The sequence below is a fragment of the Anas platyrhynchos genome, chromosome 1 (genome assembly GCF_047663525.1).
Source record: "Anas platyrhynchos isolate ZD024472 breed Pekin duck chromosome 1, IASCAAS_PekinDuck_T2T, whole genome shotgun sequence".
NCBI classification, from domain to species: domain Eukaryota; kingdom Metazoa; phylum Chordata; class Aves; order Anseriformes; family Anatidae; genus Anas; species Anas platyrhynchos.
Genome location: NC_092587.1, coordinates 181,937,296 through 181,949,030, shown reverse-complemented (window position 1 = coordinate 181,949,030; position 11,735 = coordinate 181,937,296).

The following is an 11,735-nucleotide window of genomic DNA, read 5'->3' as shown; positions in this document are numbered from 1 at the left end:
ATCCTTCCTACTTCTCTCTACTGGCCATATCAAGGTCTGGTAAATAGAGACACTTGCAGTTCTGGTCATTTCTCTCTTGAGCTTAGAGGCTGTAGTCCAAGTGGGCAGAAGCACCATAGAAACCTGTCTGGTTATCTCTAAGCATCTCTGGGTTATTTGCCCAAGACCAGACAGAGTGGAGCAAGAATGGCACTGCCCTGCACTGCCAGCTCCTGAGCCCAGGACCCCATATACCCCGTGCACCCCACGAGGCCACTGCCCTTCTCCACCACCCAGCCCAGGGAAAGGAACTGATAGTTGTGGTCAGGATCACCCCAGGTTCCCCCATGAAAAACTGAACTCACAGCAGCATGCAGTGAGGTTTAAAGTCTTGGTCCCCTTCCTGTGCACTTGGAATCAGCTCCACTGATATGTGACCAAGTCGCAGTCTGGGCTGGCAAAATTGCTTGTTTGGCATCACGAGCTGCACTGTGGCTGGCACGTACCTGAAGGGGAAATAATTAAAGCCTCAGACAGTCTAGTTCAGTAGAAAGAACATCAGTCAGTGCAGCGGGGGACTGCTACAGGAGCTGTTTTTACAAGTTATTTAAAACTTAGGAGTTTGGGCATCTGGTGGCAGCCAGCAGGTAAAGTGGTGGGGCAGTGAAAGACAAAAAAAACATAGCTGAAAGACAAAACTGGGGGTCTGGTGGTTATAGCCACAAGGCCACCAAGAAGAGAAGCAAAGTAGATGGGGATGGATGCCCTGCCCTCTTCTCTTTCCTCTTAGGGAGCTGAAAACTGCTCACACAGCAGCATAGATAAGCAGTCCCTTGCTGAACAAGGTGCTCAGGTCCAAGCCCTGGACATGGGACTGTCCACACAGCCAGATGCAAGTGCAAAGATAATTATTATATTTCCAGCACTGCATTAACTTGAGCTTTCAAATCATAGTCAGAGGGCTTCAGCAAAATAATCATCATCATCTGGGTCAAGAGGTATTATGCTTTGCTGTGGATGAGATGGGCAGGAATCCTCCTTGCTTGGCACAAGGCTCCAAACCTCACTCAACTCACTCACAAGCTGCTGGGCAGTACTTCCATCCATCTGGATAAGAGGAAATTTTTAGACCTATAGCTCAGGTTAAGAAACAAAGGAGAACAAAGACTTTGCTATAAGGCAAAGCTAGAATTAGATTGAAATTCCAATATCATGGTTAATGTTTTGTCCCTGGATCCTATATTACTTACTCTGGCTTTTAGACCTGTCTTTCCCCTGACCACAGAAGTGATGCTTCATATGTATATCAACATACATTATTGAGAACAATATTAACAAATTGAAGAAAAACAAGAAAACATTCTGCTGCTGCCTCTGGTATCAGCTACTAACATTGTATACTTTCGTGAATAGGAAGCCAGGAGCTGTAATATCACAAATTACATGAAAGAAAACACCAGCAAGAGTTTGATAAGGATTTATCTGAGGGAAAGTGTGATGCCTTTGCTTTAATACAAGTGGTAACTTTGAGTTTTGATATATGTTTTAGTAAGGCTATGTCTCTGGAAGTTGTGCAAACAATGTGTCAAAGCAGTCAGTCCAACACACAGGCTAGCAGCCCACCAAAAGCACACTGGTACAGGTTAGAGTTATCACATGCATTTAATACTGTGACTTTTGTGACATAAGTTCACATGGAAAGTGCTGTGTTAATCCACTTAACAGAATGGTTAATAGATTGAGAAAATCAATCTTCCTTCAGATGCACTAGCAAATAACTAGAAACTGGTAAAACTGAAGACTTTGGTCATTACCAAGCTCGGCAAAATGTGAATAAGTGACCCTGGGGAAAGGCTCCAGTAAATGCCTTCTATTGACAGCTTGCAAATTTTTAAAACTGCTTTCCTGTGCTTTTCTATTAACTGGGGAAAAATTATTAAAAAAAAAAAAAAAAATCATATATTTGACTTCTCTCTGAGAATTCAGTACTGATGCATAATAATAACTCATTTGTTATTGTTAACCAATTTATACAGTTTAAAAGCAGTTTTTTCAGCTTAAGGGCAAAAGAAAATTACTAAATCAAATCCTTCCTTCATCTATGGAGCTATTTGCTGAGGACTTTGCATCTATTACACTCCAGTGTGTCTAAAACTTGAAAGGTTTACTAAATAGCTCTTGTTAGTGTTTTCTTGTTTCCAAATGTCGGGTTCTTCACAGTTCACGTGATTGTAACCAGACACATGAATTTATCTTGTACTGATAGGATTACAGGCCAATAAAACCAGCATCTTACTAGTATGTATGTATGTATTTACACTTGTGTATTATGAGAAGGCAACAAACAGAAACAGTTGCATCATAAAAAAAATAGTGAAAAAGTAAATCCATGGAAAATCGAATTCTAAGCAGTGATGGGTTTGCTGTTGTTTGCAGAGGGTGAAAAACTGGCACCAGCTGAACTTCTTCAATTAGCTATGAACAACAACTTGGAACAGAGATTATAAACCAAATCACAAATTTATTTTCTGTAGCTTTTCTGCTAACAATGAGAAATAGCTGCCAAGCAGAATCATTTTACAGATTTCAGTATTGGAAACCTGGCTCAAGAAAACTGCCTTCCAGACTGAGCAATGGGAATAAATCAGTCAGTTTGTGGATGACTGCTCCTTCCATGGGATTAGGTTCCTTATGGGGTTCCTTGCAGGTGGCTGGCTTTCCCTTTCATGCCACTCAGGAATCACTGGTGTGCATGGAACTGCACGTACACAATATAATATGAGAAGTGAATCATCCCCAGCATGCAGCTAGCAGCCCAACCTCCTGGAAATGCTACAACCAGCTATCTCAGTTTTCCCTTGAATATTATTGTCTTTACTGCAATGACGTGTTTAGTTTTGCTCTATTTTATTGATTAACAGCAAATGTTAAGGAAATAAAATATTCTTACAGCATCTTTCATTGGAAAAGCTATCAAATAGCTTAGCACATGAGAAAGGATGTTGGGGAATATGAGAGAGATCTCATCAGTGACACTGAGATAGCACCTGTCCTCCAAACTCTGCCTGTCTCTCCCAGCACAGAGCTGGCCCTCTGTACACCTTGAGTGATTTTTGAAAATAAGTAAGGTTTTCCACACTAGCAAACATTGAAAACCAAGAAAGGGGAAAATCCAGGATTTGGATTAATCAGACTGACAAAACACCAGACATTGTGCTCATGACACAACTTACATATGACTAAGTTAAGTGTTGCATTGCCCTCTCCCTGTTGTCTAACCCCCAATAATAGTCTTGCTTTTAGTCAGCTTGAGCCTGGGATGAAGAGCATAACCCTGAAATCTAATGTGACCTAGATGATCCTTCCTTTCACAAGCCTTTCTCTCCATGTGGCTAGAGCAGGCATCTTTTCTTATTGCTCCAGTTCAAACTTCAGCAGAGTTTTGAGCTTTCAGACCTCAAAGGTGCAATGTAGGAAGAGCTTGACTGTTAGCCTACCTCTGATCTGAAATAATATCAAATAAATCAGTAGCAAGAAAGAATTGCCTTTGGATAGATACACATAAAATTGGATGAGAAAGCATAACTATCGCTCTCCTAAGTTCTCTGTTTAAAACCTGAGGAGACACCACAAAGAAGAACCTAAAGAGTTGGGAATAAGGGAACTGTAGTTTGTAGGTGGTCTGAAGCATAATATCATATGTATTTATGCTTGCTTTAGGGTAAGAGGGTAAAAAACTGCAGAGCTCCACTTATTACAAGGAGATAAGGCCTTCCAGTGAAGAGTCATTTGCCTCTCTGTCTGTCAGAGTTAACGCTTCAGCATCCTTGGCTGCCATGAAGTGATGCCAAAGGCAAAGGACTCAGTGTTATGGTTGATGGAGAACTCTCCTCATGTATTATAAAGTGTGTGTTTAGGACTTCTTAGAATCTGACCCAACCTATTTAAACACTGTCTCAAACAAATAACAAGAAGAACAAAATGCTGTGAAAATTGCACTTGCCATTTGCATACCTGAGTCTTGGGAAGAAAGATAGCTTTTGGCCCTTTTGCATATCATTGCTGTCTCTGACCCAAGTTAACCACGTATTATTTACCTTTGGTATTACCAGACTATCAACTGATAAGGAGCCCGCTTTTTTTTTTTTTTTTTTCCTAAAGCTTTGAATGTGAATAAATCACAGAAAGAAGGAGAAACAGCTGTTATTTCTTCACTCTTGGTTGGTGACAGAAGCTGCATTTCATTATAAGGTTGAGATGAAAAACTCCTTTCCTTGGAATATAGTCTGGCTTGTATGGATGCTTTCTGAGGAGTTGGTACGTTATTCTACCTCAGTGCTGATGTCATAGCATTTTATGCTACCACTGAATAATTAGCTAGGGTTATCACACAGTTCATAGATTTCCTCTGATTCCGATGAAACCAGGGCACTGCTGGATAAGGCAACATTACCCCTCAGGGACAAAAAGAAGCAGCAGCCATTGACCTTTGAGATGCTAAAATTATCAAAAAATCTCTCACTTCTCTGAATTATAATGAACACTTTCCTTAGACTGGTTTAGGTTTTCCTCAGCTCAGAATCTATTACTATTTTAAAAAATAAAAAAAAAGAGAGAGAGAGAAAAAAAAAATAGTACCTTTTAAAGAGTTTTAGACCCCTTTGGGAATATTTCATCTGACACACATAAAGAGATGGGCTGCAGTAGCTGTGCCTACATTCCCTGGGTAAAAGGCAGCTCTGTGTGAGATATGTCTTGTGCTTTGGTTTTATTTTCCCTTCCGCTCTCTGCTCCTCAGCCAGCTCCATAGGCTTCAGACAGGAGGCCCCCGATGAGATTTGTCTCTGCGGTCATTGCTTTTACTATATTGTAGGCAGAAGATTCATCTTTTTACTGGATCATTTCTCTTTGTGATAGAGGTCCTGAATTTCATTTATACTTTGTCCACTTTGGAGTGCTCTGGCACTGTAATTGGGCTTTAAAATCAGCTCGGATCGAATTTGTACTCACTTTAAAGCACTTCTGCTCTGACAGAATGGCATAAAATGGTTGTAGAATACACGGGGATCAGACTTGCTATGTTTTGATTAACTAAGAGCTACAGAGCTATCTTTTGAAATTGCATCAACATTAAGACATCACAGGTAAAGGTAGCAGGGTAGCTCTGCCCAGGGTACATACAATATTCGTAAACAGATCATCTGATATAGGTGTAATAGTAACCAAGATTGTGTCCGTAGAAAGAATTAATATAAAATTATACCTAGAAAGACATTTTGAATGTATATGGTAAAGGAAAGAAGCTTTGATCTCAAAATTTGTCAGAAACTATTAAAGAGAATAGTGCTGGCTATTATGTGAACACAGCAATGAAACTGAGGAAATGCACTATGAAGGTGAAACCAAGCTGTATGATTTGGAGGCGATATTCAGGCTGTCAGCTGTACACAATAAAATGCACGTACTTATAATCTGGACACAACAACCCATCTGATTGTATCAATAAAGTGTATAGGTGTGTCAATGCGTAACATCATTTAAATACCAATGAGAAATAAGCATTGTATTGGCCCATGCAGTGGAATACTTTTAGGAAAGGCTGGGGTTTGCAAGGTTAAAGGTACAGAATAAGCCTGGAATTTGGAAAACCTGTTTTGGCACTTAAAGATTTTCTGGCCCCACAGTGAGCTCAGTGTGGGCACACAGCTCTGACCAGACTGCATTTCAGTGACCCTGACTTCAATCATCAAATAAAAAAGGGTGGGACTTGGTTTGTCCTGAAATACTTATTTTTATGCACCTATTTGCAGGTGTCTCATGTGACCTGAGTGCCCAAGATCCCATTATAGACACTGAAGAACATGGGCTCAGCTCAGTTGTGTCTAATGCCATTTGAGATGCCCTTATGCATCCTGTCTGCTTCCCAGTTATCAAGTAAGAAAATTGCAGGTTTTCATATCTACCAGCGTTGTACAATGTCTTTGGTACCCTCTGACATTTCAGATGTCATGGACCCTCTATGGGCGTCTGAATTAAACCCAAGATGCCACAGTTTATGTGTTTAATTTGATTTTACCAATCCTTACACAAAACAGAAATCACTTCACTGAAATCAAGGAACTAAAAAAATGGAAACTCAGGGCAGGAAAGTATGGTCTTGCTCACAGAGAGAAAAGTGCTATTAAGCATCAGAGAACACACACACAGCCTGATAACTTGCCCTGCCTTGTGGAGTAGCTACAAGTGGAGCTTGCATCATCGTAACGACCAAAATTCATTAGCCTCAAGACACAAATCTGCAACAAAACCAGTTTCTGCAGTTCCAGCTCATGCAGAACTATTCATTCATCATTAGGTATGTACAAAGTTCATTGCCTTTAAAATCAACTGCAGCTTTCCCACCTGGCTCTGTATTACAGGAGCTGCTGTTGGCCGTTCATGTGCCCTGGTTCTCACAAGCAGCAATCCCTTGACATGAAAAGACAGCACTGGCTGACCTTGGACATTATCTGTGTACTTAACGTACCTCGCTGCAGATACATCCTAACCAAAGAGCCGACTGAGAAACATTGAAAAGATTCTCAGATAAACGTTAACTATTAACAGGCAGAACTGATCCATGCCAGTGCTTCATACCATGGTTAAGCAGTGCATAAGGTGCTTGTCCTTTTACTAGCATGTGAATTTATTCATATCATACAAATGGCATTTAGGGAAATGAATTGTCCATTATTCCACAGGGCTCTCATTAAAGATAACTTCTCCTGTGGTTGCTTGATGGCAAAGTTCCTTCATGGATCAATAGGAAGCATGGAGAGAGCAGATGAACTTTGCAGTGACTACTTCTAATAGTGACTGCAGGTAATTAAAAAAGACTAGAGGTATTAGGAGTATTCTAATAGTGGTCTAACAGTAGTTTAAAAACATATAATAATGAAGTCAACTTGAACTTTAAAAATCGTTTAGAATAGTGGCTTTATTTTTTTAACAAGTGGCTGCTACGTGCTGGAGGAATCGGAAGTTAAACATTGACTCAATAGGTCTTTAAAGAGTTTTCCTACTCACAACATCGGTCATTATTAAACAGTAATGTTTATGCAAATTGTAGTACAAAAGCCTTTTCAGTATCCCAAAATGTTACCCTGCAAACTCATTAGCTTTCAGCCACTGTGTTCAGCAAAAAGTACAAGACAAGAAATATGCCAAATGCAGTGCTACAAGCTGAGGGCAAATCCAGGGGCTAGGACTATATGGTCAGGTTCAGGAAGGAGCCTCTAACTTACTGGTAAAGAATGAGGGGAGAGTCAGTGTTTCTGAGGAAAAGACTATTTGTCCAAATAGCAAAGGGGCTTATTTTTATCCTCGTTCTTACCAGACATGCATTCTCTAGATGTAAATGTTTAAGCTGGACAGATAAGGATCTGATATAGCTCATGCAGCCTCTGTGTGCCTCTGTCTTATGAGTGTAACAAAGCAGACCTTTCTGTGCAAGTCCCTAAATTCCCTAGATATTCAAATGGAGAAAATTAAATGGATTTAAGGCCATCACAAAAGGTCGTGTACACCTAACTCATAGTCTTAGATGAGTAAGAACTCCCTCTGGAGGTCTTCACGGTCACCTACCACTTTCTGCTGACAACAAAGTGAGTTTAAGCACTTCAAAAAGCCTAATCCTCAGAGATTTAAAATACGGCCTTGTTTGATGCAAAATTTGGGTGAACTGCACCCAACCAAGTACCTCAATATATATATTACAGTGCCTAGGTGGAGATAAAAAGAACCAGCTACAGATCCTAACCAAGAAGGTAAAGGAAGAAATTTGGATAAAACCTTTCTTTGCTGATTGATTTCAAAACAGTTTAAAAAGTTCAGAATTTCACGCTGTGGAAGCCCAGAGAATGTTGGCACTGTATCAGGGAAACATATTAAGAACCATCAAAGCAGTAATAATAATAATAGTAATAGAAATAGTAACTTTCACATACTTTTCTGTGTTTTGTGTTAAAAACACAAAACAGACACGTTGTGTCATGGGAAACCTAGGAGTGGTTGGGATGACACAGAGCACTGGAAGCCCAACTGGACTAAGCATTGATCAGGCTGTGTCTCCTCAGCACGTCCTTTCCAGAACTGCACAGACCGCCATACCCACCCAGAGTGCTCTCCATACCTTCAGCCTGCTGCTTTGGGCTTTAATGCAGAGTCACTACATTGTTGACTGTTGCTGCGTTCAGAAAATATTTATAGTAGCTTTGTAAGGGCTTTCTTTTGTTTATGCTCTTGCCACTTGAAGAATACCCATGCATTTTTCTGCTTTGCTGCTCCTTCATCCTTTTTTTTCAAACCTTCTCTGTAAAGATCTTCTCTGTCCTCCTGTTCCTGTTTAATGCTACATCTGAGCATTTAGCTACATTTTGAGATACATTTTTCATAAAAGACTGTCCGAAGCAAGGGCCAGCTCACACTGTGCTGTTTGCACAGAAAGCGAGGAGGAAGAGCAAGTTAATTACTTTGGAGCAGTCGTGCTTCCCACTACCACAGCCCCTGCATGAGGTCCTGACGCAGCTGCCAAAGAAGCCTGCGAGAGGCAGGAGCTTGCTGACAAGTCCCCTGGTGCTGCTGTGAGCAACGCCACTGAGCAGCTCGCAGCAAATGAACAACTCACAAAGAGCGGCGGGACACCGGTGATGTAACCCTTGCTAAAAGACAGCAAGAAATATCAGTGACCCCTGAGAAGCACAAAAGCCTTCCTGCCCCATTCTCCTCTGCTGAACAAATGTGTGCCCAATCCTTGTTGTGCTGTTCGCCTCCCTATGAGAGGCACTTTGGGAAAAGTGGGAAAAAAAAAAAAAAAAAAAAAGGATTCTCTCTCATCACCTAAGTGCTGGCATCTTTTTGTGGCTTCACAGGCTAGGATGATGTGTCCTAACCTACACTGTGATAAATACCGAGCAGACCTGCATCTGGCTTCTGAGTTTCTCCCAGCACCAAGGATTACCAGTGGCCATGCTGGCTGCACTAGGGTAAGCACATTCATCAGCAGGAAGCACTCAGGAATCTCCTCATTCCTCAGTGGATTAGGGTTTGAACTGTAATCACCGGAGTGAGACAAGTCCAGGGGATCACGGTTTGTTTTCTTTAGAAAGCACTGATTTTTTGGCTGCTGCTAGTGACTGCATGCCTGGCTTAGCAGCCACTTCGGTTCTGTTGCATTTGTCTTCTCTTCCTTTCTTCCTGCTTGACCTCAGGGGAAAATTCTTGCTGTTTGTCCCAGCTTGCAATTACACTGCTGGAATAATTGAGCGGTAATGAAAAGAAGCATTTCTCTCGCCTTTTTTTTTCATTTTGGGTTGCAAACATTTTGCTTTACTGCTTTTGCTTCTCCTGTCTCCTCAGACATTTGTGCCTGGGCCCCTGTCTGTATGACAAATTGATATTGAGAAGTTTAATCTACCATCTGTGTCTGTTTATAGCCGGTGACATCCCAGACACAGGACTTGCACCAAAGAGCCCTCTAGTCAGGGTATACAAATAAGAAAGGGTATGGCAAACTCTCAATATTTTGTTAATATGGTTTCAGCAGGATTTTTCACCTCTATAATCTAATAATTGCTAGTAGTGTGGTAGGTGTCTACAATATTTCTTTCCTTACAGTTTTAACAGGTTTCGTGTGTTATTGCTCCAACAGTTCATGCAGTCAGTAAGCCACTGCCACACGCACCCCTTTCTGCAGAGGTTGCCAGCTGAGCTGAGCCAGTGCTCTGCTTTCAGATTAGGGATATTGGGGACCAAATACTCAATTTTGACCCTGAGCAGCCAAGCCTAAAAACAAACCAACCAAAAAGAAAGAAACACCTGACTTCCTTTTTCATTGCTGAAATATGGAAAGGGAATTTTTGCCTCCTGAAGGTTATAAGTTGCCCCCTTAATTAATTTTCAGAGAGCATTTCATTAATAATAGAAAGGAATTTATTGAGTAAGCAACAGCAAGCAAAACAGCACTGGGTGGCCGGGGAGTCTCAGCTCCGCCAATGGCGCGCACCTCACCCCCACCAGGGTCCCTTTTTATATTTTGGTAATTCCGGGATTACGCAGCACATCCTGGTATATTCTGCAACTGCGTGCACTGTTGCTAGGGGGTCGTCTCTGTCCCTCTGGTGGTCGTGAAGATGAAGGCCGTAGTCTTCCTCAGCATTGTGGTTCAACTTCTTTTTTTATTTGGTCATGTTGGCCCAGAGTGAGACAGGAAGGCAGGATGTTGATACACTAGTTTAGCAACTTATCAGGAGATGGTTACATGAGCTTTGCAGCAGGGTCTTTGAACAAAAGAGGCAACTGAGATGCAGAAGGAGAGAAGGGGAGGGGGTTCTCTTTTTTGTTACATTAAGCAAAAGAATTTTCATAGTGTCTAGCCAAGCATTATACAGCTCCTTACTTCAGCAGGGAGTTTTCACAACTCCCGTTCCTCAAACAGAACTCCTTGTTTTTATAATACAAAAGACAATGAACGAACATTTATTGTGTATTACACTGAAAGCCAAACCCATCTCTTTTGTATGCCAGTGAACTCGGGGAGAAATCTGGTTAGTTCTCTGGGAATGATTTTCCCTTTCAGGTTTGTATTTTATTTACTTATTCATGTGCATTGTTCCCTCCACGCTGGCTTTTTTTCATGGCATCCCAAGTTGCTCTTCCCCTGGAACCACGTAGACTGTGTGAAAGAAAGCACATCTCACAGAAGTGCCTCCGCAGCACATCACAAACTGCACAGCTCCCAAAGAGCAATTTAAAATGAAGAACAACCTTTTCCAACATCCTTTTCAGAGCTGCACGTGGACATTAGCCAGACACAAGACTGAGCTGCGGAGGGTGCATTAAACTCCCCATCTGCTCTTCACACTGCTCGCCGCTGATTTATAACCCACAGTAAAGTCATTTGGCCAAAAATAAATAAATAAAAAAATCCGACAAGTGCACCAGAAGCCAGCTGAGCCTTCCCTCTGACGGTGTCCCCTGCAAGGAACAGGTCCCAGCCAGGTAGCATTTTCCCAATATTTGATTCAAAGTATATGATATCTGCAGGTAAGTCATTCTCCAAACAAACTAGGAAAGGCAGATTTTGTTCTCGTTTACATTACTTTATAGGCGTTACAGCAGTTGGTCTTGGCATGACTATTTGTTTACCCTTGTGTAAACGATGCCTCAGTATCCTTGAGGGCCTCAGCAGCTGGCCTGAGAACTCGGAAGAGTTTTTGGAGAGACACCTGCAACTTTTCACCTCCTGGGGCAAAAAAAAAGACTGCTGTCCTACCTCAGCCTTTTGCGGGGCCCAGCTCCTGGCTGTGATGCTGTGACCTGTCCCTGTAGCATCCTGGTGGGGTGGCTGCTTTGGGAAAGGGCCAGCCCCATGAGCCAAGGGGTGATGCCTTTCAAACACCAACAGGCTCAGTTATGGGTCTGATGAGGGGTGATGGGCTTGCACAATGCAAGTAGCAGTCTGGGAAGAAGGGGCTCAGAGGAGACCTTATTGCTCTCTATAACTACCTGAAAGGAAGGTGTGGGGAGCTGGGGGTTGGCCTCTTCTCACAGGTAACCAGTGATAGGACCAGAGGGAATGGCCTCAAGTTGCACTGGAGAGGTTCAGGTTGGAAATGAGGAGATATTTCTGCTCAGAAAGAGCAGTCAGGCACTGGGATGGGTTGCCCAGGGAGGTGGTGGAGTCACCGTCCCTGGGGGTGTTCAAGGAGAGGTTGGAC